Source organism: Cervus canadensis, chromosome 21 (assembly GCF_019320065.1).
Source record: "Cervus canadensis isolate Bull #8, Minnesota chromosome 21, ASM1932006v1, whole genome shotgun sequence".
Classification (NCBI taxonomy): Eukaryota; Metazoa; Chordata; class Mammalia; order Artiodactyla; family Cervidae; genus Cervus; species Cervus canadensis.
In genome coordinates this window covers 25,428,073-25,443,867 of record NC_057406.1, presented here as the reverse complement: position 1 = coordinate 25,443,867, position 15,795 = coordinate 25,428,073, and positions in this window count along the sequence as shown.

Genomic DNA, 15,795 nt, shown 5'->3' with positions numbered 1-15,795 from the left:
GTAAGGCTTGGGAAATGTGTTATTCCTGTTCCTGAACTTAAGTTCTCTAATAATATGATTAATTGCTAAATTACTTCAGTTGTGTCCAATTTTGTGTGACCCTATGGACCGCAGCCTGCCAGGCTCCTCTGTCCAAGGGATTCTCTGGGCAAGAATATTGGAGTGGGTTCCACGCCCTCCCCAAGGGGATCTTCTCAACCCAGGGATCAAACCTGTGTCTCTTAACGTCTACCTCCATTGGCAGTCGGGTTCTTTACCACTAGTGCCACCTGGGGTTAATTGATGGTCAATTTATATTTGTACCTCCTAAATTTCAACACAAGTTTTGCCATGTGATATGTACACAAAAAATATGTGTATGTGTATATACATATATATATATATACACACATATTTGCTGAATGGTGAATAAATGAATGAAGGAACAAGTGGATTTTGGCTTGCTGAAATTCCCTCCCTCTCCCTCTAATGCTTTATAGTTCTACATGATCTCTACCCTTTCAGAGAATAAAATCAAGATGCTAAGACAGGATAAAGACATGTAACAACAGGGAACAAAAGAAGACTTCTTATAATGAAGTAGTGACTTCCGATTTCCAGTCCCACTTGTAAGGAACTTGGAAGTCACCACTACATCTTACCAAAAGGTAAAAAGCAACAGAAAATGAAAATTCAACCACTTTTCTTGGATCCGTTAGAGAGAACACAGGACAAACGCTGCCCTCGAGACTGGAAAGACAGACAGGTGAATAGAGTGAGTCATGGATTCCCAGAGCAGAGACACACAAGTGGAACTCTCTATGGGAACAGTGGCAGGTAGGAAAACATGAACTGGAATTGATGAGTTGCTGGAGGGTCACTGCAGACAGCGGGCTTCCCTGTGGCTCAGCAGCAAGGAATAAGGCTGCCACGCAGGAGACCCAAGTTCGATCCCTGGATCAGGAAGATCTCCTGGAGAAGGGCATGGCAACCCACTCCAGTATTCTTGCCTGGAGAATCTCATGGACAGAGGAGCCTGGCAGGCTACAGTCCATGGGGTCACAAAGAGTCAGACACGGCTGCAGCAACTGAGCGCGCGCACATGCACACACACACACACACACACACACACACAGTGCAGACAACTCTGAGAATTATAACCTAAGTCCCTACAAATGAACCTTCAAGTGGCAGACTTTCAAAGGTGTGCGTTCCATCAGCGTCAGGCATGAGTGAAATTACAGCTTGCCCTCTGTCTCCTGTGGCTGACCATCTTCAGCTCTACCATCTTCCACCTCCTCTCCCATCTCCAGTCAGTAACTCTTCTTGCCAGTTCAATTGATGCCAGGCCCTGTATGCTGGCTGCTAAACTGTACTACTGTATTTTTCAAGGGACTCTACTGTGAGATTGAAAATGTTTTATCTTTTGTGATTGTTTTTGTATATTATTTGTGTGAAAAAGTATTACAAACCTACTACAGTACAGTACTATATAGCCGATTGTTAGTTGGGTACCATGGCTAACTTGTGAACAAATTGGACTTAACCAATGTGCTCTCAGAGCGGAACTTGTTGCTATGTAGGTGACACTCTGTAATGAAGTACTGAAATGCGTTCACTCCGTAGGGAGATGGGGGAGGAGGGGGGAAGAAATCTGAAACCTCCTGGCGAAAACTGTCTACACTGCTTGAAAAAACAGACCCAAGTATATTAGCCACCAGCCCTTCAAGAGTTACACAGTATTCATGATCAAAGGAGAGCACATTTTATCCAAATTGCAGTAAAGCTCTCCCACCCATACACTTAGCTCTCTCTGACAATTTGAGAAGACTAACATTAACTACATAATCTATGAAGAATTTGGATTTACACCTGCAAACCAACTCAAACTCCTTTTTGTTCAGCTATTAGTCTTGACTGCAAGGTTCCCACAAAGCACAAGTCTTATATTAATAAATTACCTGGTTAAAGATTCTCCAAAAATCATACATTCAGCAGAGAAAAATTCAATAGTTACAGGCAAGATTAAAGTAAAAGACAGAAATACTGTATATCTATTTATGTACTATGACCCTTTGGAGGGTCATAAATGATAATGATATCCAATGATTTTGCCCCCACCCCACCGTGGCCAAACTAATTTTTGCTCTTTGAGGGGCAGTACCATTCCCATTGTGAATGAATGGTCTGCACTAAATCTGATGGGGACAAAAGCTATTGAAAGTACAATGCTCTTACTATGCAAGACTGGATCTATATAATTATCTTTATATACAAGATTCAAAGCAAATATAAAAGGCAGCACATTATTCTCTTAAGCATTTAATTCAATCAGTTTATTTTTTTCCCCAGATGGTTCCTATTTCTTTGAAACTTGGGGAGGTGAGCAGTGAGAAGTAAAATTGTAAAAGAAAAGAAAACTCTGACAATAGAGAAGCAACAAATGATTAAATTAGAGATAAAATTCACTATCTCTTCCAGCACTTCTGACATGCCTTTGATAGATTGCTATTGGCAATTCTGCTCATGGTGCTTTGTATTTCTCTCTTTGCCCCTCTCTCCTGTTCTCTCTCAATCATTCACTCTGCATATAACACATACAGCCACATATCTATATCACTGAGAAAGGATCAATCATTTTTTCCCTATGCTGCTGAGATATACAATATTTATCACAGGTTATAGCAAAGAAGAAAAGAAAAATCTAAGAATATCCCCTTCAGCTGTATTTCTGTTGTGGAACCAGAGCATCCCAGTCTTCCTCATTTTGTTTAGTCGTCTGCTCAGCCTGGAACAATCCACAGTGCAACCAGGATGATAAAGTTAGGTACCCACTGGCCACTGGAAAGAAAAACAGACCTGGTTATTGGGGATCTTCCTCACCGTAACAAACACAACTCCCATTAGACAAACTCCTTTCCATTTCTTTAAACCTCTCAATACCTTGTAAATCAAATATTTATCAACTGAGAACCTCTTTTCTAGCTGTCTGATGTTTCAACTCTGACAAAGTTGGATGCTAGCCAGTTGGTGAAGAAACCTGCGAAAGGAAATCAGCCACAAGAAAAAGAAAAAACTCTATTTCATTTTTATTTCACAGAAACAAACTGCCAACAACCTTCTCCCCACTTTTTCTTTAAACTTGCCCTTGTAAGAATGCTTGCCTGGAAAGGAGCAGGCCTGGCTCCTCATTGAGTCAACAAATATTTACTGGACATTCGTCAGGTCTTTGGGTCCTTGTAATCCATGTTAAAATATTGCTGAAGGGCTATTAAGGTGGACACTTAACCACCTTATACAATATATAACTGTATATTGTAACCAATAACCAATATACAACTCATAGGAGTATGTGCCTAAGACATGGTGGTTTACAAAGGTGAACTAGTATCTGTTCGAACATCCATATGCTACTGGAGGATAGAGGAGCTGTTTATAGAAAACTTTCTGAAGGAGACAAGCCCTAAACTCTGACTTAAAACAGGAGAAGGAATCCATATGGTGAGTGGGCAGAGAGAGGTGACAAGTCTACATGCAGGCACAATTGGCCTATTTCCAAGACTCGCTGCAACACAATTACCATGTAGATGGACCACATTTAAAACAAGTCAGAACCACTTTCAGAACTGTTCTGTAACCAGTTATCTATTCTAAAGTAGCACCATCAATAATTATCTACAAAATATCTTCAGTTAAAGAACTTCAGTGTTTGGACTTCCCTGACAGCCGAGTGGTTAAGACTCTATGCTTCCAATGCAGGGGGTTCGGATTTGATGCCTGGTTGGGCTTCCCTGTAGTTCAAACAGTAAAGAATCTGCCTGCAATGCAGGAGACCCAGGTTTGATCCCTGGGTTGGGAAGATCATCTGGAGAAGGGAATGGCAACCCACTCCAGTATTCTTGCCTAGAGAATCCCAGGGACTGAGAAGCCTGGCAGGCTATAGTCTGTGGGATCACAAAGAGTCGGACACGACTGATTGACTAACACTTCACTTCACCGGGAAACTAAGATCCCACATGCTTCACAATGCAGCCAAAAAAAAAAAAAAAAAGAAACAAAAAAGGGAAAAGAGAAACTTCAGTATCATGGGTAACCTTGCATTCACTGTAGTTACTGGCTTATTGATTTTCAGAAGGACATACTCAACACTCTGAACACAAATTGTGTTACCCAGGACCAAAGTGCGTCCTGTATTTTGTTCTGAAGTCTGATACATAACAAAATGACAAGTGGCAATTTTTAAACATATGCATTCTCAGGACCCACAGCTGGAGTTCCTGTTCCAGTGGATCCTGGGGTACAGCCAAGACATCAGTGGTTTTCAGAATCTCTACAGGTGATCCTAAATTGCACTACAATTGCAAACTATGGTTCAGCACAGTTTCTTAAGGCAACAATTTCCAAAATCACTGGCTTCAACTTAGTACTTGAGCAAGTCTACATACTGTTTTGAAAGTTGGTTCTTTAGCTTAGTCTTCATTTTCCACTTTCAGAGTCTATTTTCTCTTTGGGGAGAAAAATCATGAACACTTCCCAGATGCTACAGCTAAGGATTTCTGTATAATTGTATTAGCCCCTTGCTCTTAACACTAATGGAAGAATTCCGGCATGGAATAAATATGCCACAATACTTACAAAAGCCTAGTGGCCTTGGACAGCAAGAAATCAAACCAGTCAATCCTAAAGGAAATCGACCCTGAATATTCATTGGAAGGACTGATGCTGAAGCTGAAGCTCAAATGCTTTGGCCACAACCTGATGGGGAGAGCCGACTCATTAAAAAAGACCCTAATGCTGGGAAAGATTGAAGGCAGGAAGAGAAAGGGACAACAGAGGATGAGATGGTTGGATGGCATCACCAATTCAATGGATATGAGTTTGAGCAAACTCTTGGAGATGGTGAGGGACATGGAGGCCCAACATGCTGCAGTCCATGGGCTTGCAAAGAGTTGGACAAGACTGAGAGACTGAACAAGTGGCCATCACGTGACCAAGAATCTTAGGTAAACGATGTTGCTGGTTTAAATCAGGGGGGTGTGTGTAACTAAAGAAGAAAAGGGAGAAGACAGGAACGTCCCTGGTGGTTGAGTGTTTAAGAATCCACCTTCCAGTGCAGGGGACACAAACTTGATCCATGATCAGGGAACTAAGATCCCACATGCCAGAGGGCTACCAAGCCCAGGCACTATAATGAAGACCCAGAAAAAGCCGAAAAAACAAAAAAGAGAAGATATTTTCTGGTCCAGCTCTCATATCAAATGCCTACACAGTATCAGGCACCTCGCTGGGTACTGGGCATCTGGCAATTCCTGGTGGTTTCACCAACCTTGCCTTCTTAAAGTACAGCAGAAAAGGCAGAAAATGAATAAGTAAGTATTCAACATATCATTGGGCTTCCCAGGTGGTGTTAGTGGCAAAGAACCTATCTGCCAATACAGGAGACTTAAGAGACACATGTTCAATCCCTGGGTCGGGAAGATTCCTTGGAGAAGGAAATGGCAACCCACTCCAGTATTCTTGCCTGGAGAATCCCATGGACAGAGGAGCCTGTGGGCTACAGTCTGTGGGGTTGCGAAGAGTCAGACACAACTGAAATAACTTCACACACACTGTATCATGACTCATATAGTAAGTACTGGGAAGTAAATCAAGGAGGTACAGTGACAGGGAAAGGATAAAAATTCTTCCCAGATAGGAGAGTCAAAGAAGGTCTCTTTAAAGTGGTGACATTTAACATTTAAGCTTTCAGCTGAGACCCGATGGGTAAGATGGTGTTACAGGCATGTGAGAAAACCTGGAGCTGGAAAGAACCATCCTGGGCCATCTGTGAAATGATGAAATTGAGCTTCTTGGTTTCAACTGATACTCCTTACTCTAAAATTCTATCAAGAACAGACTCAAATAATTAGCGGGTATATAGGGAAATGAAACAGAGAAGGCAATGGCAACCCACTCCAGTACTCTTGCCTGGAAAATCCTATGGATGGAGGAGCCTGGTGGGCTGCAGTCCATGGGGTCGCTAGGAGTCAGACACGACTGAAGTGACTTAGCAGCAGCAGGGAAATGAAAAGCACCAAGCAAAGCATTTTACTCCAAACTGATAGACATACTGAAGTTAGAGATAGAAAACCTCTGTTTGTCTAATTCCAATCCCACCAATGGGTTTAATGACCCAGAAATAAGGTTATTAACATTTCCATGTTAGTATAATCAGGAATCTCTACTCACAGGTCATCTACGTGGCATTTCTTGAAAACACTTCTTTAAAAGGGAAAGCTTAATGGACAAAAATACATAAGAGAATAATGTAAAATGAAGACAGGAATCAATTATTCTCATTAGTCAAAAAGACGAAAGAAGAACTAGTGACTTTTAAGCTGTAGTAGGGAAAGCTTGGGTTAAATAGAGCAGAACCTCACTAATTCTCACTTCAATAATTTCGAAACCCTATAATTTCCAGTAGGAAAACTAATAGTCTTGGCTATATTTCAATAAGCATTTAATAGCACAAAGGTAGATAAAGAGCTCCCTCACAAAGTTCTGTGACTCTTCAAAATATGCTACAAGAATATTTGTAAGGCAGAGTCCCATGTAACAGTACTCATAAAGTGGAAGTCCTTTGTCAAAAGTAGTAAGTTAAATATAAATGTGACTATGGCAGCTTCCTGTCCTTATAGAACTTCCTCTGTCAGTCGAGCTTTATTCTCAAGATCAATAAATCATTGGAAGGTTTCCATATAAAAATGTGAACTAGAAATCAGACATCAAAGTATCTTCTTTCCATCAGGAAGGACCACATTTGTTTCATAAAGTCTTCTATATTTTAAATTGATACATCACAAAGAAATTTGGAAATTGTCCTCCAATGTCATATTTTCTATATATTCAGAATACAAAGAAAAGCACTACTTCAAAATAAAACAAAAAAAAATTTAAGTAAATTATGTCTGTTTCAGCATTTAAGAGGCCAACATTTTCTCTTTGACTTAGAAGGTTCATGGCCAAGTTTGGGCATGGAGTTATTCAACACTGGATCTATGATTCTTCATGAGTTCCTACCACGTACTGATGGACTGCAACCCTCCATGGACCCATCAGCAATTTGTGATCCAAGAATGATATGTATCTGGGTTAAAGCTAAGGTGCTAGACTATTGTGTGAAAGGCAATGTCTTGTCAGATAAAATGCCTTACAAAGAGGACTACAATTTGCTGGGAGCGAAAAAGCAAAAAGTATTGCATGATGGTCAAGTGGGTAATGCCAAATAAATGCTACTGGGCAACATTTACTGGGCGAGCTCTATATGTCAGGTGTTCCTGGAACTCTTTGTTATGTCTTTTCATCTTCACAATAGCCCTCAAAAGAATATTGTTATTATTCCTGTTTTCAACACCACGAAATAGAGACTTGTTGAGATTAAGTAACTTCCTTAATTTCAAAAAGCAAGTGGTAGAACTGGGACTGGAACCCAGGAAGTCTCTTTTCAATGCCTATTCTCTGAATGTATACATTGCAATTCAAGCTATAAGGGGTGAGGGGGTGTTAAACCAATCTACTTGGTTATTCCCAATTAAAAGATATCTTAAATCTCCTATCTTAAACCTATGTCAGTTCAGTTCAGTTCAGTCACTCAGTCGTGTTCGACTCTTTGCGACCCCATGAATCGCAGCACTCCAGGCCTCCCTGTTCATCACCAACTCCCAGAGTTTACTCAAACTCATGTCCATCAAGTCAGTGATGCCATCCAGCCATCTCATCCTCTGTCGTCCCCTTCTCCTCCTGCCCCCAATCCCTCCCAGCATCAGGGTCTTTTCCAATGAGTCAACTCTTCACATGAGGTGGCGAAAGTATTGGAGTTTCAGCTTCAGCATCAGTCCTTCCAATGAACACCCAAGACTGATCTGCTTTAGGATGGACTGGTTGGATCTCCTTGCAGTCCAAGGGACTCTCAAGAGTCTTCTCCAACACCACAGTTCAAAAGCATCAATTTTTCAGTGCTCAGCTTTCTTCACAGTCCAACTCTCACATTCATACATGTCCACTGGAAAAACCACAGCCTCAACTAGACGGACCTTTGTTGGCAAAGTAATGTCTCTGCTTTTTAATATGCTATCCGTGTTGGTCACAACTTTCCTTCCAAGGAGTAAGCGTCTTTTAATTTCATGGCTGCAATCACCATCTGCAGTCAGGCGGACTCAAATCACAGGGTTCCTTCCAAAATGAAGAGGGCATATGCCTTCTTTCATATTGATCTGACAACAAGGTTTACAGCCCTAAAGTAGATGGCCCATTTGATACACAATGGAAAAGGTCCACTCCTTTCAGTCAATGGGATTGTGGGAAGATTTTGGAAGAGGTAGAAAAGAAAGCAGATATCAGAGTCCTTTATCGTTTCTTCTACCTCACCTTTCTCATGACTTCGTATAAGTACAGGGGTTAGAATCAAACAAAAGATAAGGGAGGGTTTCTTATGCTGGTATCACATTTCAGCAGTGGGAACTACTAGAACCACATAATGATGGAGGCAGAGACTGGAGTTATTCAGCTGCAAGCCAAGGAAAGCCAGCAATTGCGAGTGTACCACCAGACATTAGGAACAGGCAAGGATGGAGTCCCCTTGAAATTCCAGGCAGAGCATGGTCCTGCCAACACCTTGACTTTGGACTTCTCTTCTCGAGTGCTTGCATGCTAAGTTGCTTCAGTTGTGTCTGACTCTTTGCGACCCCATGACTGTAGCCTACCAGGCTTCTCTCTCCAAGGAAGAATATTGGAGTGGGTTGCCATTTCCTCTTCCAGGGGATCTTCCTGACTCAGAGAGCAAACCCACATCTCTTACATCTCCAGCATTGGAGGTAGGTTCTTTGACACTAGCACCACCAGGGAAGTTCGTCTGTTCTCCAGAACTGTGGACAATAAATGTCTGTGTCTTATACCACCCAGTTTTTCATATATTGCTATAGCAGGCAACTAGGAAACTAATCCAATGGTCATGGAGATGAAATTCCAAAAGACTGAACATTTTATGTGAACCATCTACACAGAGGTTTATTCACATAAAGAGACCATTTAAACACTAAACTAAAATATAGCTGGGTTTTTCTTTGCCTACTATCCAGTGGGTGGGAATTTGTAAGAAGATGAGCATACTATTGAAAAATGAAGAATTTTCATTTTCTTTGCACATCTGACTATAGCATGAGTATATCTGTGATCTCGAGTCATGTGATGACTAAAACTGTCAGAACAGTGCTTCCTAAATAAATAAGGAAACATAGTCAGAGCAGTAAACAGTCCTGCAAGGCTGAATGGCAGCAAGTGGATACGTGATCACAATGCACGGTTTTTTCTGTTTTCCCAATTTGCTTATTTAACAACTTTTTCTGTTTTAATCTCCTTAAGTGTGTTGCCAGAAATTCCAGTATTACGAAGGGTGTTGACACGCAGATATTTAAGAACCTCTGCTCATTATCCTCTCTTTCAGACACTGTCAACCAGAGTCGCTTACTAAACACACATTGTGGGTTGGGCTCTACCGTTATTAAGCCAGGAGGCTATAATCTCTCTCCTCAAGAAATAGTCAAGTATGTCATGGACTATAGAGAAGTATGTTAATTATATGGCAGGATATTGTTTTTTTTTTTTAATAACTTTCTCAAATGGGATTAAAATGCAGGAAGGGGGAAGAGAGACAATGAGACCCCAGATGGTAAATCTAAACAGAGCCACAAGAAGTCAGAATGATTTCCACCTAGAAAGGCATGAGAGCAGCAGTGGGCCTGAAGGGGATTCTCAGTGAATGAGAAAGTGCATTCTTTCTCTAGAGATTTCCTGAAAGAAAAAAAAAAAAAAAAACAAATTAGGTGACTTAAGGGCTTCCCCAATGGCTCAGCAGGTAAAGAATCCTCCTGCAATGAAGGAGACACAGAAGATGTGGGTTTGATCCCTGCGTTGGGAAGAACCCCTGGAGAGGGCATGGCAATCCACTCCAGTATTCTTGCCTGGAGAATCCTACAGAGAGAGGAGCCTGGCGGGCTACAGTCCTTGGGGTCACAAAGAGTTGGACACAACTGAGCGACTGAACACATAGGTGACTTTAAACAGAAAAATATTCTCTCATAGTTCTGGAGACCAAGTTCAAAGCCAAGAGGTCAGCAGGGCTGGGCTTCCTGTGAAGGCTCTAGGCAATGGTCTGTTGCATTCTCTCCTGGCCCTCCTGGGGGCTGCCACACTTTTGTATCCGTCGGCTTGTAGACCCAAGACTGCAGTCTCTGCCTCTATCTTCATCCGGCCTTCTCCACTATGTCTCCTCTGTGTTTTCAAATTATAAGGACACTAGCCTTGGACTTAGGGCTCACCTTAATCCAGTATGACCTCATTTTAACTTGATTACCTCTGTGTACATGCGTGCACAGTCATTTCACTTGTCTGAGTCTTTGTGGCTCCGTGGACTGAAGCCCACCAGGCTCCTCTGTCCATGCAATTTTCCAGGCCAGAATACTGGAGAGGGTTGCCATTTCCTCCTCCAGGGGGTCTTCCCAACCCAGGGACTGAAGTCACGTCTCCTGTGTCTCCTGCATTGGCAGGTAGATTCTTTACCTCTAGCACCACCTCTGTGCCCCATTGCCCTGCACACAGAAGAAATCAGTTTCCTTAATCCTGTGTATGTTTAAGCAGATGTTGGACAAAGAGCAAAGTCATTAAATGTTTGATGAACAAATTGAAAATTAATCGGTGAACCCAAGGAAGGAGAGGCACCCTCAGATTTTAAATTTCTGACATTTCAAATGCACGGTGTTGACAGAGATGAATGTTGGGGTAGAATTTTAAACTTCTTAGCAATGCTTTAACTAAATAGATGATGCATAGGGCCAGAGAATCAAGTATATACTCAATTATCTCTAGCGTATACTTTTGTTCACATTATTAACTGGTTTTATAAGAGACTAATGTACATAAAGGGTTACTCACTGAATATTCTGCAGCTCAAACTCTACACACACAGGCACATACACACACCTATACCTCTCTTTTCTCCTCCGTTTAAGCCTGTTTTTCTCTCCCTCTCTCATCTTCTCACATACCAATCTCTCTGGAACCTTGCACTCTGAAAGCTTCCCTGTTTTGGCACCAATCACCACTAACTTGACCATCCATCTTGGAGTATAAGTCATGAAGATGGTTAACATGTCATCCTGGCTTAGACAAGGAGCTTTCCACTTCCTTCCAGTTGGGTATCATGTGTTCACCTTTGGTTCTCTCATACTGCTTTTCTTTTGTCATCAATACCACAAGAAGTTGGTGTTTTCTCTGTAGCCCTACCCTAGATTCTATTTCTTTATGCATCACTGGCCCTAGAAAATTTCATTTACTTTCATGGCATCAACTACAATCTAGGCCTAATGAAACTTTATACCTCTTTTCTGAGTTCCAGAACTATTTCTAAATCCATCTATTAGGTATCTCCATGTGGAGCACTACAATTTTGATGTATCCAAACAGAAATTTCATCCCTTCTCCCCCACTACCCCTTCATAAACCCATGCCATCTCTTGCATTCTTGATCTTCATTCATTGGAGAGAGGTCTTTTAAAGTAAAGGACAGATGGAAAGTCAAAATAACCATGGTCCTAGAATTCTGTTGCTTTAACAGAAGCTCCTCAACCTCATACAAGAAGGGGAGATTTGGAACTTTTTAAGCAGAGAGTTGGTCTTATTAGACATTTTCAATACCAGACTGGGTAGATCACCATGCAAAAGCACCCCACCATGCTGAGTGAAAAAAAATCTTTTGGACTGCCAAATTCAGTTTGATGCACATCTTTCTTTCTCTTATTTTTTCTGCTTGCTCTATGAATTCCAGCAGGCCAGTAGAGTCAAGTGAGAGTCTATCTAAAATGTGAAGAAAAAAAAAGTTTCACTGAAGACTTCAAACCCCTTTAGCCCAAAGATAGAATTCTTTTACTTTTTTAAAAAAGTGAGTATTTTATCAACCCAGGAAAAATCCCATCTCTTATCCCACTGTGTTCATCTAAAAAGCAGGTGCTCATTTGTAAGCATCTGCGTTCTCCACCAAACACCTTCTAAGCAGGCACACAAGGAAAGCTTTGGTTTGAATGTCACAGCCTGCTTAGATAAGACATGTCTAGCCTGTTAATTGGTCTCTAGGTTTTACTCATCTATCTCTTATCACTAAACTTGCTGCTCCTAAAGCAGAGACACAGAAAAATTCTCAAGAGCTGGTGAGTAGCTTTATCAAAACTCTTAGTATTCTGTCAGTGCCTGTGGTAGTCAGCTCCTGAGTTACACTAAAGAAGACCAAACTCTAGGGGAAGGAAGTAGCATTATGCTTTGTCTATTTAGCAAGCCAAGGAGTATTTCTTCTTCCCCATCAGTTATGAAGTGAATGTGACCCCCCCTCCAAATCTGTATGTTGAAATCCTAACCCTCAACGTGATGGTATTAGGAAATGGGAGGTGATTAGGCCATGGGGGTGGAGCCCACATGAATAGGATTAGTGCCCTTTCAAAGGAGACCCCAGTGAATTCCCTGACAGCTCAGCTGTAAAGAATTTGCCTGCAACACAGAAGATGCAGGTTCAATTCCTGGGTCCGGAAGATGCCCTGGAGGAGGAAATGGCAACCCACTCTAATATTCTTTCCTGGAAAATCCCATGGACGGAGGAGCCGCTACAGTCCACAGGGTCCCGAAAGAATCAGACACTACTGAGTCACTGACCATTTAATCTGAAAACAATAAATTACTCTCAAAAGACCAAAAGTCACTGCAGTAAGTGAAAAAGTACCAGACTACATGATTTAACTTTCTAAACTATAAACTGTCTGCTGTAGTGTTTGACACATAGCAGGTGCTCGGTAAATGTTCTGATCCTTTTCCTCCCCACTTTCTTTCCTACCTTCCCTGTCCCCTCCTTTTCCTTCCCTTTCCATCTCTTTCTATTACCACCTTGCTATAAATGACTTGTTCCTTGTGTTTTTGCTCAGTTGTATCCAACTCTTTGAAGCCCCATGGACTGTAGCCCGCCAGGCTCCTCTGTCCATGGGACTTTTCAGGCAAGAATACAGGAAGGGGTTGCCATTTCCTCCTCCAGGGGATCTTCCCAACCCAGGCGTCAAACCCACATCTCTTGTGTCTCATGAATTGGCAAATGGATTCTTTACCACTAGTGCCACCTGGACTGTATGTTACTAACAGGCAGAAAATAGGCAGAGGTGTATCATAGGAGCCAAATTACTTTCCTTTAGCTCAACGAATAAGATGAGAAATCCTATCCAAGACATGAATACTTAGAGGATTTTGAATCCTTTTAAAGGAGTGTTGAAAGGCTAAGGGGACAGTTTCTTGGTCAGGCAACCTTTTCTTCATCCTATAGAAGAAAATATTTCCAACAACACACAAGACATGAGAGACTCAGGTTCAATCCTTGGGTCAGGAAGGTCCCCTGGACAAGTCCATGACAACCCACTCCAATATTCTTACCTAGGAAATCCCTAGAACAGAGGAATCTGGCAGGTTAAAGTCCATAGGGTGACAAAGAGCTGAACATGACAGGCAACTTAGCAAATACACACACATATATAGCTGATAGTTACCACTCTTGGGCTTCACAGGTTTTCAAAGCAAGGAAAGCAGTTGCCCCTATTTTACAAATAGATAAAGTGGTGCTCAGGACTTCTTCAAGCTCATATGGCCATAAAGTAAAAAGTAATGTACTGTAGCCTTCCTGTCGATCTTGCATGAGTTGACAACACGAAAGCAGCTCTATTTAGAAGGGTCTTTATTGAACCCCAGAGTGTGAAACATGATTCCAACATGAAAGTTTTCCTCTCTTGACTGGCATCTCTTCTAGGTCTTTCTGGTCAACCTTCAAAGTTTATCTCAACAGCATTAATATAGTGGATTTTTTAAAATTTAAAAATTGCTCCAAAAACTTTGTTACTGAGTCACTCAGTTGTGTCTGACTATTTGCAACGCAATGGAGTGTAGCCCCTCCAGGCTCTTCTGTTCATGAGATTCTCCAGGCAAGAATACTGGAGTGGGTTGCCATTTCCTTCTCCAAAAAATAAACTAGCATATTTAAGTTGGGTACTTGGGTTTCTTTCACTAAAAAATCTTCTCAAGTTTCCTCTGATTCTCATGCCTGGGCTCTCCTACCTAAAGAAGTTAATAAGATAAATCAAATTAATCCAGTGGCTATTTCAATGATACCAAGGAACATATCCATACCCTACCCCTCCTCCATCTCAACAATCTAGATTTGGTAGTTGGTGTCGAACAAACTCATAGACATTGGTGTATAAGTGTCTTTAACATGGCAGATTTTAAATTAATCGAAGTCTAGAAAGTAGTAGAAAGCAGGTTTTTCCCATTTACAACCTCGGAGCTAAGGGAACATGTGTAATCTCTATCCATATATATATTAATTTTTCCCACACAGCTATTACTTGATAGCGTGCTATCACCAGACTGTCACCCACAGCATGTGGGCTTGAAAAATGGAAGGAAATATAGGAAGGAGAGGGAGGAAGGAAGAGATGGAAGGAGGGAAGATAGAAGAAACAGAAAGGAGGAAAGGAAAGAAGGGAAGGAGGGAAGAAAGAAGGAAGGAAAGGGGAAGAGAATGAAATCTTAACTTTTATCTAAATACTCAGTATTGAATAAGTCATTTTGAGAACTTGATAGCAGAGTCAAATCGCTTTTTTGAGTCTCAAAGTAAATTATCAGCCTGGTACAGACCCAGGCTAAGACAGATATAGCATTTAACTACACGGGTGGCTATAATTTCTAGATTTGTGAAAGAGTGATTCCTGCTTAGTATATTCCAAAAAGGACATGAAGTTTCTTAAAGGCCCTGTATAAATCAATTCACAATCATCCTCAGATAGTTTGACTGTGACTCCAAAATGTCTTGAGTTTCATTTTCTCCCTGTTAGAGATGAAACCACTGACATTCATTTTTTATGGACATTTCCAGCTAAAGACTTTTTTTGGTGAGTTAAAATTTGAAGAGCATGAAAGAGAAATTATTCTGATTTATGATGACTTCCAATCAAGACCAATTAAGAGAAAATGAACCAGGGAAATTGGAGTGGGGAAGGGAAATAAGATCCTGGAAAGTGAAAGTATTTAAACCTAAGTTTTCTTTCCCCTTCGATCCCCTGGGTAGAATCCAGCAAAGGCAGCTTCAGGATCAGGGTCTTTGTGCCCCCAGGGGTCACCCACAGTCAGCTATTTCACCTCTCATCTGGCTCTAGGCACAAACAGCTACACCTGTGCTACCCTGAGCTGCCCAGGTGGTCCTAGTGGTAAAGAACTTGCCTGCCAATGCAGGAGACATGAGAGACACGGGTTCGATCCCTGGACTGAGAAGATCCCCTGAAGAAGGAAATGGCAACCCACTATAGTATTTTTGCCTGGGAAAGAGCCTGAAGAGCTAGGGTCGCAAAGAGTCAGACACGACTGAAGCAAATTAGTATGCAGCATGTGCTATCCTTTACCCAGGAGTCTATGGGCCTTCCTTGGTGGCTCATTGGTAAAGAATCTGCCAACCAATGCAGGAGATTTGGGTTCGATCCCTGGGTTGAGAAGATGCCCTGGAGAAGGAAACAGCAACCCACTCCAGTATTCTTGCCTGGGAAATCCCATGGACAGAGGAGCCTGGCAGGCTACAGTCCATGGGGTCACAAAGAGTAGGACATGACTTAGAGACAAAACAACAATCGTGGCCCAGATAAAGCAAATGATTGGGGTGAGGACTTAACTTCTCAAAAAGAGGAACTGACCAGTCTCTAGCCAAGT